This window comes from Protopterus annectens, chromosome 1.part0, assembly GCF_019279795.1.
Source record: "Protopterus annectens isolate FY-2018-M chromosome 1.part0, PAN1.0, whole genome shotgun sequence".
In the NCBI taxonomy this organism is placed as follows: Eukaryota; Metazoa; Chordata; order Ceratodontiformes; family Protopteridae; genus Protopterus; species Protopterus annectens.
The window spans coordinates 638,553,892-638,568,189 of NC_056725.1; the positions used below are offsets into that span (position 1 = coordinate 638,553,892).

The window sequence follows — 14,298 nt, forward strand, 5'->3', positions numbered from 1 at the left end:
CGAATCTATCAAAATTCATCCCTTTACCCTGATCCTGGGCGATTTTAACTATCCAACCATGCCAAAACACAAGTGTCCAGCGATTCCTTTATTTCGTCAGTGCAAATGCCTTGGATCAGCTGATCAGCACCCCCACAAGAAGTGATAATATATTTGACTTGGTATTAACCAACATGAGTAATCACTGCCCAGGACCAAGTGCCCATGGCCTGCCACGTTGTGGTGTGGACCGCACACTCCCTTCTGTGGTGCTGGAAGTACTGACCCTACTGGAGCATGAGTGTGCATGGTGATGTGGACTTTCAGCAGATGGTGTTTCTGACTTACTTCCATGTGTCCAATGCCCTATTCCAACCAGATGTTCCAGCACAGACAATGTGCAGTGAAAGACTGACACTGTCTCAGCCCATCGTCTAGCCACTACATCAGTGTAATGATCCATGGCGTCACCAGTGCAGTGGAGGCAGTCACGGATGTTAGACTGTGCTGTATTTATAATCCTGAGCATCCATCTGGTGTTGCATTTGGAACATGCCTGTGCCTCCATGATGGACCGAAATATGTGGCGTGTGACCCGTGATATGACACCTGTGACATGTGGCAGATGGGCAGCAGTCCTTCATCGAGCATCCCTGTCATTCGGCTTGTGTGAGACCACACCACGTCTCTGGCAATGGCCAGTGTCTACGCTCACTGGTGCCATAGTTGCCACACTGTCCTGTTCGATGTCGCCATATTCTGACTGTCCAATATAACCTCCAAACATTCAATCTCTCACAGTTTGCTTCCATCAGGGGGAGGTCATGCCTGTTAAATTTGGTCAACTTCTTTGAGACAGTCAACAAAACCATGGACAAGGGGAAGACGGTTCACACCGCCTACCTTTACCTGGCCAAAGCCTTTGATACTATTACCCACTCGGGTGTAATAGATGAACTTTCTCAACTAGGCATCAATCCATATGTTACTAGATGGGTAGCAAACTGGCTCACTTATACAGCCCACCTAGTCAAAACAGGGGAAGCCACCTCAAGCAGTAGACCTGTAATGACAGGGGTATCCCAGGGATTGGTCTTGGGGCCTCTGTTGTTTGGGATATACTTTTCTGAGGTGTAGGGCAAAACCAGTGAGCTCTGGCTGACCAAGTTTGCAGATGACTGCAAGCTGGGCACTGTCATCTTTTCCCTAGTGATCTGGACATCCTCCAAGAGGGTCTCACCCAAACAAATGACTGGTGCCAGTAACATGGCCTCAAACTGAATGCCAAAAAATGTATCATCATCCCCTTTGGGGAGAGTGATGTCCCCACAAATTATCACATTAATAACAAGGTCCTAAGCACGCAATCAGTCGTGAGGGACTTGGACACCCAGATTGATAGCAAACTGACTTTTGGCAACCATATTGCCTCCATTGTATGGAAAGCTTTCTACATGGCCCATCTTATTAGGAAGGGTATCTCATCCAGGTACATGGAGGTCACAACATCCCTGTATTCTTAGAAAATAAAAATAGAAAAGAGTCACAAATGACAGTACACCCGCTGTCCAACTTTATTCACAGGAAACAAGTATGAATAAGTGCTTTCTCCATAACATGGGTTCATCAGAGTAATAAAAACTTGAGCCAAATGCTCCTTGTTTATATAGCCTAATAATTGAATAATGATTAAGTCAGTATATTACTCAATCATAAAAGCAACAGCCTGCATAAAATCAAATATATATGCATTCACTATAATTAAATATTCATCACAAATTGTATATAACTAAACTATCACCAACATATATATGTGTGTGTGTGTGTGTGTGTGTGTGTGTGTGTGTGTGTGTGTGTGTGTGTGTGTGTGTGTGTGTGTGTGTGTGTGTATATATAATATTAAATACTTCAATAAAACATTTTAGAAAAAATGGAAATGAAAATAAAAATAATAATAATCCTAACAATATAAGTGATGGCACCCTTATTAAATCTTACTTGCTCTTTGTTTGAGCATAGGGACTACAGAAATAAAATCATTTAACCCTGATTTGCAACTTGCATTCAATCTCAATTGCCATTAGACCTCTTTTATATCAAGTTCTAACTTGCTGTCACCACCTCTCTCATTCATAACTACCCTATCTATTATGAAAAAAATCAATCTCTTCAACTAATACATTTATTTTAGTATTGTCAATTGAGGTACTGCTCAACAAGCTATCATGAAAGAGTTCCAGCCCTTCTTCTTGTGGTATCACAGAGAATAAGTTGACCATATCCACTTCAAAGAATATTCATTGTTGCCACAACAAACTTGCCTTAATACTTCAAGGCCAGTGCCATGAGTCTCTCAATATATAGTTATTTTCGATCACAACTTTACTTGCCCATCTGTCAACATATGCAGCTAAGGGTTCTGTTTTCGACCCTTTTGCTGCAACTATAGGTCTAAAAGTAGGGTTATATAAATCTCTATGGGTCTTAGGTATTCCAGATAGCACTGGAATAATGGGCATCTCTACCATAAGAAATTTTAACTCTTTCATATCAATGCTATATTCTACAGTAAGTTGAAGAGTCATTTAAAACTTCCTACATTCTCAAGACATAATCTATCTGTGCCATTATCACAATCCTCCCTCCCGTATCGGGTTTCATAACTCTATAATTTTTGTTGCCAGCCAATTGTTTCACAATGCTTATCTCTTCCTGTGTTAAGTTGTTACGTTTAGGTTTTTTACCCCTTAAAATTTTTCTAAATTCACTTTCACACATCCTCTCAAAAGAAATAATGGCTGGTAAACTGGGGGGGGGGGATGAATAAACTGTTGCATTGCAAACCATTTTCCTTATTATCATTATTCATTTCATCCTTAAGCACAAGTTCAGTTGTCTTGTGTATAATTTTAAATTCACGAGAACAGTTGCTATATCAGTTTTATAGTCTGGAACAAAAGAAATTCCCTTCTTAAATAAATCTAATTGCGCATCACATATGTTTAAATCAATAAAATTGTAAATAAAAAAAAATCGCTTTCAAAAATATTACATAACATATTATCATTTTGTTCGAACACATCAAAGTCCAAATATTGACTGAAGCCTTCCTCACCATTAAACACATTCACTTCAGTCATTGAAGCCCTCTCCTGTTCCCCCCTCCTTGTCTTCTGTTGTAAAAACTGTTGTTCCTGTTGTTGTTTTGCCTGTCCCTCTGAAATATTCCCATGGTATCTCAGTCTTTCCGATCTCCTGACTTATTTGTGATGTAAAAAAAACCTTCATTGTCTTTATTCTCATTATTAACAATTCCCTCGTGTGTCACTTGGTTATCCTGGATATTTTCTCCGCCATTGTTGTTAACAAGCCTTTCATTTTGGTTAAATTGTAAAACAGTCAGGTAAGCCTTGTTGTTTAGATAGTCTTGCCTATCCCTATCAAGTTTACGTTGTTTCCTTTTCATATTTTCACCCACAAACTTTTCTATATCATTTAAAGTCTTTTTCTAACTTGTATTATACTGTTCAAAAAGCAAATCAGTCATTATACTTTGATTAAGTGCAGTTATTTCATTTTGTAACAAAAGTAACTTACTTTGATTGTTTTTAATAATTATTTCCAGGTCAACAAGCTCGCAATATGCCAAAGACCCGGCTTCCACTCCCCTGGTTTGTTTCCATAACCTCAGTCTCTTAGGGACATGTTTTAAAGCTAAGGATTTAGTAAGGAACGCATTACTAATTGGAGCATTCTATATTTCTTACGTTTTTCAAAATTATCTAACTGTTTTCTGAGAGACATTGTATTGTTGGAAGTGTCATTCGTAGTTGAAAAACTGATAGCCAACCCTGTATTCTTCCCTAATAAGACCTATTATTGATTACAACGCCCCTTTCAGCATATAACTCACAAAGCACATGCAGCAGCTGGAGAGACCACAGAGATTCCTCACCAGGAGAATCCAGGGCCTCAAACATCTACCCTATACAGATAGGCTAAAAGCCCTGTCCCTGTACTCAAGTCTCCTGCAGACTCCTCAGAGGTGACCTCTGGCAAACAAAGCAATCTCTAACCCCTCATTGATGGAACTGCTGCATATCCACAAGTCAGGCTCCACTCAATTAACCCGCACCCGTGACCTCATCCTGGTCTGTGACATCAGTAGGACTTGTTGGCAGGACAGCTTTGTGTCCCAGAAACTCCTCCTTTTGTGGAATAGACTCCCTTTCCACATCAAGAAGAGTATCTGATTAACCCTTTTTAAGCGCAACCTGGATAACTGGATGGGTAACAGAAAATACACCTCCTGGGATTCCACCTATGTCCCTGCTGGACAGGGGCATTGGGTGCTGACTTGGAACATGGGCTAAATTCTTGGCTAGGCTTGTAAAGGCCTCAGGACCAATAGCTTAGTAACTTCCTAAGATCCTATGAAAAGTATAGTGTATATGTGTAAATAGTTAGAGAAAATCTTCCAGTACAGTATAAAATATAATATATGTCAACTTTTAAAAATAACAAAGGACACAGATACAAAAAATAAACACAAATGTATTTGAAGAATAAAATTAAAATGTACCTCGTTCAACTTTTCACAGTTAGTTCCAAAAGTGTTTATTATATTCTCAGTACAGTCTGTGCAAAATACTGAGTCTTTAGATGTACAGGGCTACTTCACATAGGCTCACTCCCAAATAGATCTTCCAGCAGCTAGGCTGTAAAATAAAGATCATAGCTCTATGCCTTGGGCTAGGCCATCCTTCCAGCATCAGAAGATGTCTTCTTCAGATCTTCCTTCAGACCACATTTTCTACAGACACTGAATGGACTTTCCAGTTCCATGAACAATAACTCTTCAACAAAACCCCTGCTTTTCCCAGCAATAATCCCTCCTGCGGCATTGTCTACACCATTAAATAGTTAATTAGTTTCTTATTATTCTAGCTAGTATAACCAGTTGCCCAGCTCTGTCATAATTTAAAGACTCAAGACACATTTAAATGTGTATTCCCCATTTTCCAAACCAAGATGTAACTTAATAAATTCCTAATAAAGAACATACCATTTCTTTGATTTATTACACTTTATGATCTGACTGTCAAACTACTAACAGTTTTTATAAGTGTCAGTTGTAGAAACACTCTGATTACTATCAAAGTTCTGTTGTTTAACTCCATATTCATGCACATTAGAAATTATAATACTGAGCAAAATATTTCAGTTCACTATTCCATAGCTCACAGTTCAGTAATTCAGTACTCCAGGAGAGAAATAGAGACAGAGACAGCATTAGAGGTTAAATGTGATTTAATATGAAGATGAGTTAATATGAAACAGAATTCCAAGGATCTTCACAAACAGTCTGTTCAAGAATAAAAACAAAGCTGACACTAATTCCTGTAACAAAACAAGTTAGCTGGGTTAGATACCAGCTAACTTGGTACAGTAACGCAGTGGCCTTTTATATAATTTTTTTCCCACTTCAAATGTTTAGAAGGCCTTCCTTTTCTTATGATCAACAGGAAAATCTCAAGGCAATGTGCAAAAACATGGTGCACTTGATAGATTATATGCATCACAGTTCTTTATTTTGACGGCAGTAGCCTTGTTTTGCCTCCATTTTATCCATAGTCATCTTGTCCATGCAGTAATTGCTGAAAAACTATTTTATTTTTGTTATAAAGCACTTTTATTCTGTCTCATAATTCACCGAGTTCAACATTCTTGTTACATAATAGAGCAGTTACAGTACTAAATGGAAGCTGGGAGGCCGTGTTTAATTTATCTAAACCATATACAGTCTTTCATCTCCCCCTACGATTTATATTCTGTTAATAAATTCAGATTTTAATAGCATAACCAATAGTGATTTCATACACATCCCTAGATTTTTTAAATCTACAAGTAAGTAATATCATAAACAAATCTTGATAAACATAATAATAAAAATGCTGAACAAGATAGCAATAAAGATAAAAACAGTGTGAGAAGTTTGACTGTTCACCCTGTAGTCAAATTGCTCAGCCATTTAAACCAAGGTTCTGATTGGTCTGCCTTGCTCTTAACCATTATCTGTTGTATGGACTTTAGATGACTTGCCCCCTCACCGTGAAGTGAGCAAAAAGTGTAGTATCATGTAGTTTTTGGAGGACAACTGTCCTGAAATGTTATTTCAGTTGTTATATTTCTTTTGGACTTAAGTACTATTTGCTAAAGCTTAAAGCATCTTAAATACCTTTCTGATTTCTCAGATAGCTTTTATATACCCATAAAAATGAAAGACTAGCTCCTGCTAGTATCCTATTTTATATCCATACTAGAATGTATTGTAAAAGTGTCAACTACTGTAAAGGGATTCACTGTATTTAATGGCATCCATTTATTCATTTATTTACATTTGTTTGCCACGAAAGACTGCCTGGACAACGCAAGACTCCTTTTCAGCAGAGGCCTGGGAAGAAAAGCGTCAAGAATATAGAGCTGGTAGTACAAAATTGCAGAAACATGAATACATTAATGTTGTTAAATAAATGAAAAGATAAATGCACACAGAGTAATCAGAAATACATAGTGCAAAATTTATTGTCATAGCTGAGACTAAGGAGGCTGTAACAAGGTCAGGAGAGGTAGGAGAGTATGCAGTATGAGAAGAACAGTGAATATAAATCAGTCAGAGAACAGAAAAAAGTTATTGGAGAATGAGATGAGTTAGAATAGAAGGAGATCTAGTAGTAATGAAGGATGAAGTAATGAGGCGAGTTAGTTTGAAATGAATAGAGCAAAGTACAACAGGAAAGTGGTATTAGGGAGCAGTTAAGTATAAACTATGGAAAAGTTGGGGGAATTGTATGAGTGCATCTACTGGTAAAGGGAGGAGGTGATGAAGGGGAAATATAAGTAGATGAAAGTAAGTAGATGTCAGTGTGAAAGTAGGTTATATGGAGTAAGCTGTTAGCCTTGAAATTAGTAGTAGTTGTTATTTGTCTGATATGAACTGGAAGAGAATACCAAGTGATAGATACATAGGATGATTACAAGGAGTCGCTGAAGGAGTTGTGTGACTGCTTCATAATGTTGAGATGTTAGTCTAGGTAGCATAAGGATCTAGGTGGAGAATATCATTGGAGTGGAGTAAGGTATGTGCCAGTTGGAGTTTTGAGAAGATGTGGTTGTTTGGTAGTTCAAATCAGTGCAATTTTTGATGGCTATGCAATGATGAGTTCAATGAAGCATCTTAATATCAAATTTATCAATTTTAATGGTGGCATTAGTCCAATATTTTTATTTATGATGTATTAATATTTGTAAGGATTGGAAAGGCATAGAGTAGGCTAGGTAATAGGTAGGTTGTTGCTGTAGTGTTACGAGAGTGCTGAGTTAGAAATATGCCCAGTAAAGAAAGTCCAGTTTGTGGTGAGTTTTTCAACAGAATTTTGAAAGTGTTTGTTAAATTTGAGTTGATTGTTTAGAGTAACATGCAGTAGGTTTGCTTGTAAGACTTGTTCTAGCGTAATATTTTGTCTGGATAAAGTTGTAGAGATGCTGTTGTGTGCGAGAGGTTTTGGGGTAAAGAGCATTAATTTAGTTTTATTAGGATTTCAAAGCAGTTTGTCACTAGATAGCTAATTTTCAATGAAAGCAAAAGATTCTTCTTCTGTTTTCAGTCCTTGATTTTGTACTACTCCCTTAGGTAAATCAGTGAGTGTTTGATAAATAGCCTATGTAACATGACCCTGTCCATTTAGGTGGTAACCTCTTGTAAGCATTACTGCTGCACATATAGTCATATAGCAGTAACCCATGGGTGGGTGTGGGTAATACTAGATTTACGTATGGTTGGCAAGATTTGGTCATGAGGGTGAAACAAAGCCAACTGTGGTTAAATCCAGCATTACCCACACCGAGCTGTGGGTTATTGCTGTTATACAGTGACATTATTAAGAAAGAAATTACTTAGTTTTCTTAAATAATGTCTTTGTATAATGGCGCAGTGGTGTTCTTCCACATTGTTTCTGGATTCCGCAGCTTTGTTGATGCACTGCGCATGTGTATGGGACTTCCATTCCCACGTTTACATAGTACATCAGTGCTTTGGAAAGCAAGCAACAGAGATAAGAAGATCTCTGTTGCTTTTTTGGAAAAGAATAAAAGCTGTAACCTCTGGACAGTTTAGAGGTACGAAAGATGGGGAAAATACAAGAAAAAATCAGATCAGGTATGTTTCTTTAGTTTTGCATAATAACTACCTAAATTATCCTCCCCCTCATTAATTCTTCCCAACACCATCTTTTCAAGCCATCACTTTACGCTATTTTATATACTAACACAATGTTATTCAAATACTTTACACTATGTATTTTACGTATTACCTTCTGCCTCCTTACATATTATCAAAACAAACAAGTTAATACTTTCTGCTCTCCCACTGACCCATTCATTAACACACCTCACACTTCATTATCCAACATTATTATATCTCCACACCTTTGTAATAGCTCCAATACAGAACTCATCTCATTTAAATACACACAGTCAGAGGTAACTCCACACACACTGCATAAATACACTAAAGTAGTTAAACGTATACACCTGTTCTTCTTCAGCTCAACCCAGATCAAACTATGTGGTGACATCCACACCAATCTTGGACCCAACCCCATAAACAAACCCCCATCTCTAGGAGTAATCTATGCTCCCCAAACATCAACAATCTTCCTAGCAATAACTCTGACCTCCTTATCTTAAATATGAATCTGAGAAGCATACGAAATAAAACCCATGAATTCCATGCAACTCTCACTCAATGTTCCCCTGAACTAGCAATCCTAACTGAGACATGGCTAAAACCCCACATACCAGATAGTGAAATACTAACTCATGGTTAACACCGTTCACAGACTTGATAGAACCACAAGCAAGGAGGGAGTTTAGCCATAATACACAACGAAATTATAAAGTTGGAATGGCTTCAACTTAACCCCCCGAATCTCAAAAAATACTGAAATATGAATTACCTGCCTACATCTTAATGCTAAGAAGCACATCATCATTATTGCCATCTACATCCCCCCAGGTAATAACCTATTCATTATTGAAGACCTGCTTTGCTAGTTAATCAAGAAACAATTATAATGCGGGACTTCAATTTGGACTGGTTTATCTGCTCTTCAGACAATCCCTCCAACTTTATTAATGTCCATAGTTTCACTCAAATAATTCAATTTCCCACCAGATTCGACAAATGTGACAAAAAACTATCAATTTTAGACTGGATTCTAACAAACAAACTCTCATTCTGTCACCAGACTGGTTGTCTGCCAGATAGCCTAAGCGATCATCTACCTACATATCTACGGCAGAGTGTTAATTTACAAGCATATCTGCAGCAAAAGAAACTTTTCAACTGATGCCTTTAACTCCCTCCTGAAACAATGTGACTGGCCCCCTTTAAAACATCATCATCTAGATTCAGCTATGCAATATTTTAATGATCTATTCCTCAATGTCCTAAACAACCTTGCTCCCCTTAGTAAGATCCGCTCTAACTCTAAACAAATAATTTGGCTTGCTAAGAATACCAAGCAACTTCTCAAACAGAGATAGAGCCTTGTCTGTCTTTCATAAAACCAAAAAACAAGCCCCCCCTTCTCACCTTCTGACAACTACAAAATCTAGCTAAAAAACAGTTCAGGCAAGACAAAAAGCAGTACTACCCAGCAATGCAACAAAAACACCTAAATTATCCCCAGAAATTCTGGCTATTCATTAAACAGTTGCTCAAGCCTAGACAGAGCACAACTCTAACTCCAAAAAAATCCACAGATAGTATTGCCTTGCAGTTTAATACAAACTATAAACTCTATACTATCCACAGTAAAAAATAAAAGCAATACCTTTAACTGTTCCCACAACACCAGAAAGAAACATTAATCCCTTTTCAATCAATCCAGTTCAAACACCATCAAAAACTTATTTTCCAAACTAAAGCCCTTATCCCTAGCAGCTGACCAACTCCGTAATGAATTTCTTAGATTAGCAGCAGATGCCATTTCCTACCATGTATCCATACTTATCAATCATTCCATTGCCAAGCAGTACATCCCTAAGCTTTGGAAAATCTCTTATATCATCCCTAAGTAAAGGAGGTACTTCAACTGAGTTCTCAAACTACAGGCCTATTACTATCCTCCTCCCATAGCCAAGATACTTGAGAAATGCATAGATATTCAACTTCTCAACTACCTGTTGAACAATAAGCTCCTGTCTGCTTCCCAACATGGTTTTAGACCAAAACATAGTACAACGGCTGCTCTTGCTAGTTTTACAAACTCAGTCAACCAACTCAGAAATAGAAACCAATTAGTCTCTGCTGTCTTTCTGGATATGTCAAAGGCCTTCGATACAGTAGTCCACCAGAAACTACTCAATGAGCTAACTTCCTTAAACCTTACAAAACCAGCCCTCTCCTGGTTTCTCAGCCACTTAACTGACTGCCGACAGGCAGTCACGTGGCAAGATGAACTCTCTACACTAATACCAGTCTCAGTAGGTGTACCCCAAGGCTCAGTTCTTGGTTCACTACTCTTCACCATATTCACCAACAAACTCAGCACAGCTACCCAATATGCAACTATAATACAATACGCAGACGACTCCACCCTCATATGCTCAGCCCCCTCGATACCAGTACTCCTGCAAATAACCCAACAATCTTTCCAAGATATCAAAAACTATCTGTAAGATTCCCAATTGGTTCTCAATCCAAATAAAGCAAAGCTTGTGCTCTTCATTAGTAGCAAAAGTCTCAGTCACCTTCTGCCTTTCTCAATCTACTCTTCAGATAAAACTAAAATGGAATCTGTCAACCACAACAAACTCCTCGATGTCACAATTGACAACAGTCTAAAATTTGATAAACACTTAGATCTAACAAAAAAAAGGTCCACATTAAGGTGGGTTCACTCTACAGAGTCAAACTCTACCAACTGACTCCACCAGGCACTCCATAGCCAGGACACGTCTACTCTCCACCTTACTCTATGCCTTGCCAATATTCACTAATCTCAGAAACCAGATTCAAACAAATTTGGTACCAATCTTCCTCAAGGGGCACACCACTACCCAGCCCTACATCAACTAAAATGGTTTAAAAGATCGTATAGCAGACAGAAGCTAGAGAACACAATTCAGGCTTCTGTCTGCTATACGATCTTTTAAATAGGGCTGAATTGTGTTCTCTAGCTTCTGTCTGCTATACGATCTTTTAAATAGTTTTTCTGGCGTGCTGTTTGGTATATCAACTAAAATGGCTTGAACTACCCAATCTTCTGTCCCTTAACCCATTACCTTTCTCTCATTCCATCCTGTATCATCGAGATTACTGTCCTGCACTCAAGAACCTAGTGCATCCCCACACCAATTCCAGACCCCTGAGATCCTCCAGCAAACTACTTCTTAATGTAACCAAGTCCAGTAACAGTCACAGTGATGCTGTTTTTCTCCAAACAAGTCCTGGAGCTCCATGCCTCAGACAATACTAAACACTCCCAGCACATACAAATTCAAACTACTACTTAGGGAACACTTAACAAACAGCTGGCTCTGCCCCTGCTCTAAGCCAGACTGAGCATAATTCCAGCTCTGTGTTGTGTTAGCATTTTTACCTTAAATGAAGCTAAGACAATTCTTCCTCTCTTTCAGTGGTGTTTATTATACACGTGTGGGAGCATCATGGAAAGTACCAGGGAGACTCCCCGAACAAAGGAATGCATACGTTTATATACTGGTAACACTGCTGACAGTACAAAAATATAAACTAGGCCAATTAAATTAGTACAAAAGACAATTAACCAATCAGTGGTTTACCTGTAGGCTTAAAGCAGTTCACATTACTACATAGGTTCATAGGTAGGTACTAGGCTATCGGCCCAAGGGCCTACGTAAGCCTAGCCAGCAAGGTTCCATAGCTTACGCCACCCAAGAAAGTTATTTTCCTGTGCCACTGTCCAGCAGAGACACAGAAGTGATCCCCGGAGTGTATTTCCTATTTCCCATCCACTCATCAAGATTTTTCTTGAAGAGTGCTAATGAAGAACTTTGCTTGACATAGATGGGTAGCTTATTCCAGAGTATAGGAAGTCTCTGGGACAGGAATCTGTCCATCCAGCCTGTCTTGTTTATTGTGGTGACAAGGTTTAGGTCCCTAGAGCATGCAGCTCAGAGGGATTGGGATTTCTTTAGGTGTAGCATGTCCGACAGCTCTGGGATTGACATAGCTTTATATGTTAGGCAGAGATCACCTCGGAGTAGGCGATATGCTACAGAGTAAAGCTGGAGTTTTTTGAGGCGGTCACTGTAGGGCATTTGTTTGAGGCCAGTAATCTTCTTTGTGAGGTACTTCTGTGCCTTTCCAGCTGCTGCAGATGTCTTGTGAGGTACATTCCAAAAGGGGAGTTGTACTCTATAATGGGTCTAATGAGTGACGAGTAGAGGGGAACAATGACCTCTTTTTTCCTGGATGAGAACCCTTTTATGATGAGGTGTGCCACGTAGAAGGACTTCCTGACTACTGTGGCAATGTGACTATCAAAGGAGAGACTACTGTCCACCTGGGTCCCAAGGTCTCTTATCACGCATTCGTTGTTAAGTAGATTGCTGCTTATGTGGTGGTTCATAGGTACTGAGTTTTTACCAAAGGGGATGACACTGCACTTTTTGGCATTGAGCTTGAGGCTATGGCTCTGACACCAGGCATCTGTCTCAGTGAGACCCTTCTGTAGGATGTCCACATCATTTGGGGACTTGACTATGGCTCCTAGTTTGCAGTCATCTGTGAACTTCATTAGCCAGAGGCCTTCTGTGTTAGCCTGTACTTCAGAGAAGTAGATACCAAACAGGAGAGGTCCCAGGACGGAACCCTGTGGTACTCCACTTGTCACTGCTTTAAGGTCAGATTTGGAGTCTGCAACTTTTACAGTGTGGGTTCTGTCAGTGAGCCAGTTGGCAACCCATCTTGTGATGTAGGGATTTATACCTAGTTTAGTGAGTTTAGCTATAATTCCAGAATGGGGGATGGTGTCAAAAGCCTTTGTGAGGTCAAGATAGGCTGTGTGAACCACCTTACCCTCATTCACAGCTTTAGTGACTGCCTCAAAGAAGTCGATCAGGTTCAGGGGGCATGATCTGCCTTTCACAAACCCGAACAGGGTGGGATCCAGAGTTGGAGGTTACCAATGTCTTTGTTTATGAGTTCCATGATGATATGCTCCATGGCCTTGCAGACCAGGCTCGTCAGGCTAATAGGTCTATAGTTCCCGGGATCAGTGGTGGCTCCCCCTTTGTGGAGTGGGATAACTGTTGCTGTGTGCAGAAAAAGAAAATCGGATGCACTTCCATATAAGGCACATTTCCTGCTTTTAAACAGGCTCTTATTTTTACGTACTTTTTTGCTATTCACAGTTTACTCAGAGTTCGTAGTACAAAGTCCATTTTAATGAATGCAGATTGTCACATACTCAATGTCTTTAAGCACATACTTTGATCATTCATATTCTACAGTCCCCCATTTGATGCTGTGTAAGCATCACCATTTAGTCTATCGTACATTTGCCCCAAGTCTAACATAACCATGTGGCTGTTTTTTTCAACATTATCACATATTTTTATTTCATCATCCATATTTATGACTGCAGGCATATAAAACTTTGGCATGTTTTTAGTAGTCTTAAAAAATAATCAACATCTGTCAAATAACTCCACAGTTTTCATGCCCCTCTTAATCCATATATCAATTTTCATCTTCTCATCTACCACCTAGCTCTCCCTGTATTCATCATACAATTTAGTGACCAAATAATATCTGCAAAATAAGTCTCATACAGGTTTGGAAAACAGGAACAATAATCAGCTGGTTTTGGTACATTTCTAATATATGTCTTACTCATTCTTTGTCCTCTTGTACCAACATTACCATAATATCCAGCAATTTATCAGTCACTTCTTTTCTCAAATGTTATGTACTGTCTTGCATCCAAAGTGTTTAACTTGTCTTTCTCCACTACTGAATTGACTTCTATAGATTTACTCCTTGTTTTAAAAGAACTTTCTGCTTATTATAAAATACTTAAGGCTTTTTGTAATGTTGTAATTGCAATTCTTTTTTTAATGTCTGCTTATTTGCAGTGTGTTGTTATTTCTGTAATGTGTTTTCATTTTCTGTGGAGCTTTTCTGCCTGGTTGTCCACTGAAAAAGGACCATTGGCCCAGTCAGACTTTCCCTGTAAATAAATGTAAAATAAAAATAAATACGGATGTTAG

The 14,298-nt window shown here is 38.8% G+C and overlaps 1 protein-coding gene across 1 annotated transcript in view; it reads left to right on the plus strand.

The window, feature by feature from the left end:
- The window catches only part of LOC122793057, a 1,451,532-nt gene that overhangs the window by 684,878 nt on the left and 752,356 nt on the right, over positions 1-14,298 (plus strand). The gene's annotated exons all lie outside the window — the stretch shown is intronic.